Here is an 8,468-nt window from a genome sequence, read left to right on the forward strand (position 1 = left end):
CAGCCCCTGTGACAAGTGCCGAGGAGGACTGCCAGGCAGCAACTTCTGCCCAGGCCGACGCCACAGAGACAGCAGAGGTGACACCGCCGCAGACAGCGGCTTCGTTACTCACGGTCTCCTCTGCCTCAGCCGTGCCTGTCCCGCTGGGTCCGCGCCGCGCTCCGGGCTACGGGCCCCGCCGGCGGGCCGGCCTATAAAGGCACAGGGGCTCCTCATGTCCCGGGGGGAGCAGGCGCTGTTCCTGCCTTGCGCCATTTCGCAGAATCGCTGCCGAGCGCGGCCGTGTAAACAAGCACGGCGTCCCGACCCGTCCCGTCCCGTCCCGTCGCGCTGTCCCCGGCCCACCCCGCGTCACGCGCGCGAGCCCCGTGTGCCTGGCACGCGCTCATCGCGTTCCCCCCGCCCCCGTTCCCCCCGTGACCCGGTGGCGACGCGACATGGCCTGCCCCGGCGGCGGTACCTGCCGGGCAGCGGCTCCCGCCTCCCCCCTCCGCCCCGGCCGCCGCCGCCGAGCCCGGTGACGGCCCGATCCCGGTCCGGAGCCGCGCCCTCACGAGCGCTGCCGCGGCCGGAGCGGGCGCGCGCGGCGGCACCGGGAACGGCAACACCCGCCGCGCGAGCCAGCGACACTGCGCCTGCGCCGCTCCGCGCGCCGGAAACAGCTGAGTGCGCGCCGCCCGCTCACGGGCCGCCGCGGGGGGCGGGGCGGGGCTACTGCGCTTGCGTGCCGGCGGGGACGGGCGGAACGTGCGGGACGGCACGCGGGGGGGCAGGGGGTGGGCGCGGGCCGGGCCGTGACGGAATCACGGAATGGGAAGGGCTTGGAAAGGTCCCAGCCTCTCTCTCACTAGAACAACTTGTTCAAAGCCCCATCCAGCCTGGCCTTGAACATTGCCAGGGTTGAGGAATCCAAAACCTCCCTGGGCAGACTGTTCCAGTGCCTCACCACCCTCACAGTAAAGAATTTATTCCTAATATCTAACCTCGATTTCCCCTCTTTCAATTTGAACGCACTGTTGTTTGTCCTATCACTACAGTTCCTGATGAAATGTCACTATCCAGCTTCTCTATAGGCCCTCTTCAGATACTGAAGCTTCTATGAGGTGTCCACACAACCTTTTATTCTGCAGGATGAACAGCCCCAACTTTCTCAGCCTGTCTTCAGAGGGAAGGTGTTCTGGTCCTCTTATGAATTTTGTGGTTAGACTTGCTCCAGCAGTTCCATATCCTTCTTATATTGGGGCCCCTGAGCTGGAAGCATCACTCCAGGTGGGGTCTCACAAGAGTAAAGGGGCAGAATCCCCTCCCTAGACCTGCTGTCCCCACTGCTTTTGACGCAGCCCAGGATTTGTTTGGCTTTCTAGTCGGGCACAGCGGAGCTCATTGTGTCCCACGCTGCTGGTGCTGCTGGGCTCTTGGTGCTGCCCTCTGCTAGAGGTGCTGGGAGTGAGGGGCTGAGAGAAGGAGAAGAGCCCCTACCCAACCTCTGTGCCCACTCGGTGCCGGTGCTGTGGGAATATCTCGTGACTCTTGGGAAATGGTGACAAACAGTGGTTTTCACGGTTTCTAAGGTTTAGCGGGCACCTTGCTCTTTTCCAGCTAGGCCTCAGAGCAACAGCAAGCCCGTGAGCTTCCCATGTGCATGGCCTGTCTGAAACACAATTTTAGTGAAGTTGCAAAAACTTCAGGTGGCAATGGCAAGGAAGCATGGATATGCTGCGTGCACGGGTGGAGTGATAGGGGCATTGCCCCCAGTGTTAGGAGGGTCAAGTTGCATTTGTAGTTTCAAATCCCAAGTGTCTGCTTCTGTTCTTTCTCACAAATATAAAAGTAAAATCAGGGGTTTAGCTCACATTTTGTTCTCCACAGGAAAATTTATATGTATTACATACTGTAATTAATATAACATCTTTTTATAAATTGAACAGGTAGAAATCTACACATCCCCCACTGCAGGACATCCCTGGCTGCATGCCAGGTGCCCACTGAAGCTGCACTGTCACTTCCTTCCTCAGCTGGACAGGGGAGAGAAAATAGAACAAAAGGCTCATGAGTTGGGATAAAGACAAGGAAAGATCACTCACCAGTTACCATCATGAGCAAAACAGGCTTGACTTGGATAAATTAATTTAATATAATATCAATCAAATCAAAGTAGGGTAATGAGAAATAAACCCAAGTCTTAAAACACCCGCTCTCCACCTCTCCTTCTTCCAGGCTCAACTTCACTCCCAGTGGTACAGGGAGGCGGAGTGTGGGACTGCAGTCAGTTTGCACATGTTGTCTCTGCTGCTCCTTGTTCCTCACACTCTTCTCCTACTCCAGTGTGGGGTTCCTCCCACAAGACACAGACCTCCATGAGCTTCTGCAGTGTGAGTCCTTTCCACAGGCTGCAGTTCTTCACAAACTGCTTCAGCATGGTTCCCTTCCATGGGATGCGTAGTGTTCCTTCCTTCAGGAACAGACTACTCCAGTGTGGATGCCCTATGGGGTCACAAGTCCTGCCAGAAAACCTGCTCCTCTCTCCTTGTGTCCACAGGTCCTGCCAGGAGCATGCTCTAGCGTGGGCTTCCTATGGGGTCACAACCTCCTTCAGGCACCCACCCTGCCCTCCAGGGGCTGCATGGAAATCTCTGCTCTGGTGGCTGGAGCACCTTCTCCCCCTCCTTCTTCACTGCCCCAGATGTCTTCAGAATTTTTCCTCTCACATAATCTCACTCCTCTCTCCCAGTGCTGTTGTGAAGAAATTTTTTCCCTTTCTTAACCATTTTATCACAGGGGCACTACCCCTACTAATGATGGGCTCAGCTTTGGCCAGTGATGGGTTCATCTGTTGAAATCAATGCCTTCCGACATAGGGGCAGTTTCTAGTGCTTTTTTTTACAGAAGCCACCCCAGTAGTTCCTCCCCCTCCCCTACCAAAACCTCATCACATTAACACAATGCAATGAAATTTTTACACTCAAGGTGTGCCACTTCCTCAGTGAAGTACTCAGTGGCCACAAATAGCTCATGAGCTACGTATTATCTAGAATCCTTTGCATAGGACAGTGGCAGTTCACACCCAGGTGCTCATCTGCTCCCTCCTAAATGCTTTCAGAGGTGCTGCTTTCTGACCTGTTCTGCAGGTATGGTCTACCTGCCTTGTTTGTAGATTACTACACATATGGTTGTATTATCTAGTGGTGGCTTACTCCTGGGAGCTGTTTTTAAGACTTGTATGCTATTCTTTAATTTAGCGTGAGATTTCATTATATATATGATTAAGCTCATTTTTAAACCAAATAGCTCAGACAGTAATGCCGTCTGCCAGATGCAGCTAAGCAGGGAGGTTTCGCTACCCCTTTCTGCATTCAGGTAAAGGCCAGTTACTGTTATGAGAGCAACATAGTACTGATACATTTTAGACTGTAGTAGCAGTGTTATCTTAAGCAGCTTCGCCAGGTGTGTTTGCCCTCTTGTAAACCCCAGCATTCTTGTGTATTTGCCAGTGTAGTGGACCAAATTGTTTCTCAGCAGATGACTTAAGAGACAGTGGCCCAACTGAAACTAGACTCTGAGCTGGCTTAAAACAGATTAACTTGCATTCATACGACACCAAAGGGTTCAGCAAGACGAGAGCTATAACTTCAGTAAGAAGGAAGTTTGGACAAAAGAAGCTTCATGCTGCCAGGACACATACTGCTTCTCTTTGACTGGAAAATAAGGTATTGGAGGTAGGAGGCAACCGATCCCTTTTAGCTGCACATGGCCACTTCCTAAACACTCACACTTTCTCCCATAATCTCATTGTAAAATTCTCTCCTGTGCCCGCTCAGGCATTCATCTCACCAGTGGGATATGTACAGTGGTATGTTGATTCATATCTTTGTTAAGGAAAAAATTCAAGGATTTCACATTTCAGTTCCAATCACAGACCTATGTGTTCTTGCCACATGGCTCTCCTCAAGGACAAGCAGACCTGTCTGATCTGACGTGTTCAGAAGTGCATGATTCATCAGCTTCTCATGCAACTCTCTGAAAGAACTGAAAAACACTGGACAAGAAAAGATAAATTTATATATTGCCAGGCAAAAATTCTGCATCCACACCTTCCCAAACATTTTGCCAATTTAGCCTCCTCTGTACTACAATCATGGCATTAAGAAAAAATTATCTCAAATTTATTTAAAAGATAGACACTTCAACTAAGCTAATTTTATATGCTCTCTTGGTAGTCAAAGGTGAGTTCATCCTGTTTGATTAAATACCTGCTTTTTAGATAAGAGAGGTGAATCCTCCTACGGTATTCAGAGTGGCAAACTCCAATTTTAGTCGTTTTCACATAATATGGAGGATCCAATTTATGACATTTTAAGATGCATTTAAATTTTAATAGGATGCACATTAGCTGTTTTGAAAATACTTCCATTTCAGTACTTTCCATGGGAAGTATCAAGAAAGAAATCTGTTGTTATTATTGATGGGGTTTTGCTGATCTCTATTAGACTGCACAGCCAGTACTCAAGTTCTTTCATAGAAGGTCCCTTGAAAAATGATTGCTTTCAGCTTAGGACAACATTGAAAGTAGTTCAATTTTAGTGAGTTCTGTCTCTGTAACTTAATTTAAAAAAATCAAAAGCTTTCAAAATCTTTTCTCATTGTACATGTTAGTACACGTTTTTGCAGGTGAGATGCAAACTTTTGTAAATCAAGTTGCACAACAATTGTGGTAAATCTACCTGCTTTAATGAAAGAGAGTTCTTTGGTGTACATGACTTTTGTCATGTTATAGCTGAAGTATTGTGGTGTCAATACTGCAAGTGAGTTAACTGTGTTCATTTATATGCAAACTGTACTTTTAATTGCTATTAATTATTTCTAAATTCACATTTGTATGTTTGTCTTGGACTGCTACTACGAGAGAAAGTCATAATGGGTTATGGGGCAGTTTAATAAAAATTGGATATTTACCAGAAATAATGGTTTCAAAAATTGTCTTTCTAGGGTTCTCTCTCTTGATCTGTGAAATATGAAAGTTTTCTATTTCCTTACACTCTCCTTCACTATAAAAAGTGGCACAAATACACTGAAATTAATGAATTCTGGAACTCCTTACAAAATTAAGTTTTATTCTTTGTTGCTATTCCAGTTGCAGGGTTCAGTGACTTCATCTTAGATGAATTAAACCCGAATAGAACACCTTCCAAGAGTGAGATGTTATTTTGAGAAAATGGTTATTAAAATAAATCTCAAAATATCATAAATGGGATCATCCATATCATGTGAAAATTACTATAAATAGAGTTAGCCATATACTTTCACTGTATGTTTGATACAAAACTATAATACGAATAGCATTTGAATATATATATAAGTGGGGTTTTTTGCTTGCCATATTGATTATGGATGGCATCCTGGAAACACAGAAGTGTCACCTAAGAGACTCAAACAAATTAAAAAAAAAACAAACAAGTATTTCAAAGCACTATGACAAATTAACATATATTAATAGGGCAGTGTTCTGCTAGTAATGCTGTCTGAGATAATTGCTTAAATCTAACTTCTTCAATCAAGCCTTAGGGAAAATGCTGTTTTCTATTTTCATCAGCATAGTATGACATAGACAGAAGCTGTGTAGTGCCACGAAATATACTCAGCTTGTGAACACAGGTATTCTGTCTCTTAACGCTAGATGGCAGACAAAAATGGGAAAACATTTCCTTAGTTTCAGGGATAGAATGTGGAAAAATTAAACTGAAACTTGAGGAAATGTTCACTGAAAGTTCTCAATAAGAATTAAGACCATTGAACACATGAAACAAATATGATGCTTACAGCAGCATGGATGCTTTCTGCAGCCTTTCGTTTGGCTGTAGTTTCTGGCACAAACACTGAAAATAATCAAGTGGAACATTTCTACATTATTTTCATGTTGCTTTTTTATCTCTGTTACTTCCCTTCAATATTTTCTCTTGTGAAAGAACTAAAAATTCCAGAAGCCTTAGAAAGGCTTAAGCAACTCAAATAGAGAGAAGCTTACAGAGAGAACTGTCCTCGCCAGGTGGTCACATAGTTGTGAAATTGCCTTCCAAAGAGAAGACTTATAATGCAACTGCTTAGTGTCTTTGCCTTACATCAGTTGCCTAAAGTAATTATGGTTCCTTTGCTCCCTATTGTCACTGAATCTTGGACAATAATACGGAAGTAACATGTTTGCTAAGGAGGCAACACTTTTCATAGAATATTATAAATTATTGTACTAAATATTATGTAGTCAGTTCACCTAATAACCAGTGAATATTTTGGGTTGTTACCCCCTTCCTCTCCCAGAAATATCTTCCAAAAGAAGTGCAGCAGGAGGGTCAGAATCCCCAAGATTCTGCATCCCACACTGAATGCCACTCTAAAATGTCAGTCCTCCTAGATAGCAGTGATATGCATATGCCATACTAGAACTATAACAAATCCCACCAAATTCCACCTCATCTCTCCCTCTCGGTGCTGCTGCTATGGCTGCACAGACACCAAGCCAGGCTGGCTATCTCCAAGTGCCGCATTCGGGCAGCCTTATGGACTAAAATCAGAACTGACCCAAGTTATTCCTATGGTGATTTTCTGTTGGAGTTGTTCCAGTTGAGAAAAGTAAGTGTACTGGAACAGAAGGGTAAATGCAAAAGTGAGTATGACTTTCCTGCCTTGCAGTTAGAAAGTCAGCTACAAAGATATCCATAGCTTCTGGTCTAAGTTCCTCAGATCATTCTCATTACACAATAGCTTTTGGTATAAAATAGATATATAGTAGCAAACACCAGACTGTGGCATTTCCCTTCTCACAGGAGTACTTTACCCACAAGGATACCTGCCCCTTTTATTCCAGGATTTCTTTAGGTTTCATGAATCTTCCATTCTTTTGTGCCTAGTCACCTAGTTTCAACAAGAGGAGAAAGCAGTTTCCATTCTGGCTTGCCAATAAGTTGGTGAACAGGAAATTCTTTTAGGAAATCAGAAATGTATATTTAAATCTTCTCAGGCTAAAAATAGCACTGACCCCATTTCCTTGCATCACCTGGGTAAATACTCCATTGAAAATAATCTTACACCAGATATTGTCAGTGACCTAATTCCTGTTCCTCTTCCTTGCTATTCCTGCTGTTCCTCCTCTCCTCATCCAGGGACCTCTATTTTCTCACCCCATTTGAAAGGACTGGACAATTTTCAGTCTGTTCATTGAAGGAATGCTTGTAATGTGTCGTTAAGAGTTACAGGCTCTGCATTTTGAATGTGTAAAGGTACCTGGCTTTTGTGCAGAGTTAATACTCTAGATTATAACTGAGATCTGGAATTTAGCTATGCCCTGCTCTGTTCATTTTTCTGCTTCACAAAATCCAGGCAGTTTCCTGCTTCCCACACAGTATAAAGGTGCTTGGATCTCTAAATCAGAGGTTTGGATTCTGCTCAGGGAATTGGTACCTGAAGTCCCTTTTGCATCTATCCCTAATTTCCCTTGTCTCTATTGCTCATAGTAGTCAATGGTCTCTGTCCTTGATCAATGCTTTTGTGCATTCTAGAAATCTACCTGCCAAGACTATACCAATCACTTCATTATATACCAGTTATGAATAATGCAGTTGATTACTTAGAATTTGAAATTCAGACACATGCTAGAGATTATTTTATTAATTCCTCTTCAGCCCCCTGTGATAATTGTAATAGTCATTCTGTTACCTTTCAGCACTCAAGAAGTGATAGATGGGAATTTTGATACTGCAGCATCTGGTTGAGAGTATGATTGTGTCAATGTTATACAAGGTTCTTGGTATAAACAGAAGGAGCTCAAAACACAAAGTCACTTTAGGTCTGCTGGAATTAATTCACTGTCCACAGTGTTTGCAATTGCTTATTTGGTATTGCTGGTGAAATTTACTGTCATTGTTATTTATGTTATCTTTTAATTAAAACATTGACATATGCCTGACCTTTGCTCCAGATCTTGAAGTATTGTATTAGGTTCCATCTTAGCATTTTTGCCTTTATTGAAAAGCTCTGTTTATAACTTATCTGCAGAAAAAAACCCTTTGTAATTCTTCTTGAAAACCAGTCCATGATAGTTCCTTTTCCTGAAGTTACACATTAATGTTGCATTTCTCTTTGCTCTGACCAGCCTTGGTGAGGCTCCTTATCTGTCAGCTTCCCACGACCCTAGTGGCAGGTGAGCTATCAGACCCTTAAGCGTCCTAAAAGGGAATCCAGACTGTCTGGAATGCTACAAATGAAAAAAGAGTTTTTGGCAGAAGCCTGTGTAACTGATTTGTAATGATTTTTTTCTATCCTAAAGTAGTCTGATGGAAGTTGCAGAAGTAACACTAAAACCTCAGGACTCTACAAGTGAACACTATTAAAGTCACACAAAATTTTACAGCAGCAATAGGAAGAAGGCATTATTTAGAAAATGGTTTACAAATTGTGGAAGACAATTCTATCCCCAT

General features: G+C 44.2%; 1 protein-coding gene across 1 annotated transcript in view; it reads right to left on the reverse strand.

Annotated features, from left to right (window-relative positions):
- The window catches only part of PNPLA8 (patatin like phospholipase domain containing 8), a 37,099-nt gene extending 36,600 nt beyond the window's left edge, over positions 1-499 (reverse strand). The window contains exon 1 of the mRNA XM_027893418.1: positions 461-499. The gene's annotated coding sequence lies outside the window, so the exon portion shown is untranslated. The remainder of the gene's footprint in view (positions 1-460) is intronic.
- Between the last annotated feature and the right edge of the window lie 7,969 nt (positions 500-8,468).

Source organism: Empidonax traillii, unplaced genomic scaffold (genome assembly GCF_003031625.1).
Source record: "Empidonax traillii isolate 1590-97213 ecotype Southwest subspecies unplaced genomic scaffold, ASM303162v1 scaffold388:size1278207, whole genome shotgun sequence".
Lineage (NCBI taxonomy): Eukaryota > Metazoa > Chordata > Aves > Passeriformes > Tyrannidae > Empidonax > Empidonax traillii.